The following is a 652-nucleotide window of genomic DNA, read 5'->3' as shown; positions in this document are numbered from 1 at the left end:
AAAACATATTTAAAATTAACATTATTTCTTAATAATTCTATTTAGCTTTAAATGTATATTTATGATATATTTATATTTTTATATTTTATACTTTAGTACTTTAGTTTATTAGTTAAAAAGTTAGTTCCTAAGGAAGCTTTTTTATCCATCTAATATTTCTATTTTATTTTATTTGATCATATATACAATATTATAACATCTTATTTCATATAGAATTCCACTGTACGTGCATTACTTTTTGGTTGTTTTTACAAACTGAAGGATGAGTTGAAGTTGTAATAATCAACAGCATATGTAATATATGTTGCTGACAGAGTTTAACTAGTATTTAAACTAGAACATTCAGACTAAACTTACCAAAGCCTTTAAAATCCCCTGAAACTGAGTGAACATTACTGAAGACAGGACTTGGAAGATGCAGTAAGCTTATATATCCTATTTTAAGCCTTGCTCTTCAAAAACACATTCATTCAATGCCATGCACTACCTCTCTGTACATTCGTTTTAGATCATTATAGTTCATCCGATGGGAATGTTGCATGCGTGATTTCGTTCTTGAGATATCATCACTGTTTAATCGTCTCTTTCTATTTGCACTGCTGTTGAAGTGTGTGTAATCATGGTCTTCTGCAACCCAGCGGCCATTTGAGCT

Source organism: Sinocyclocheilus anshuiensis, unplaced genomic scaffold, assembly GCF_001515605.1.
Source record: "Sinocyclocheilus anshuiensis isolate Anshui unplaced genomic scaffold, SAMN03320099.WGS_v1.1 scaffold183, whole genome shotgun sequence".
NCBI lineage: Eukaryota > Metazoa > Chordata > Actinopteri > Cypriniformes > Cyprinidae > Sinocyclocheilus > Sinocyclocheilus anshuiensis.
Note: the sequence above shows the minus strand (reverse complement) of the source record.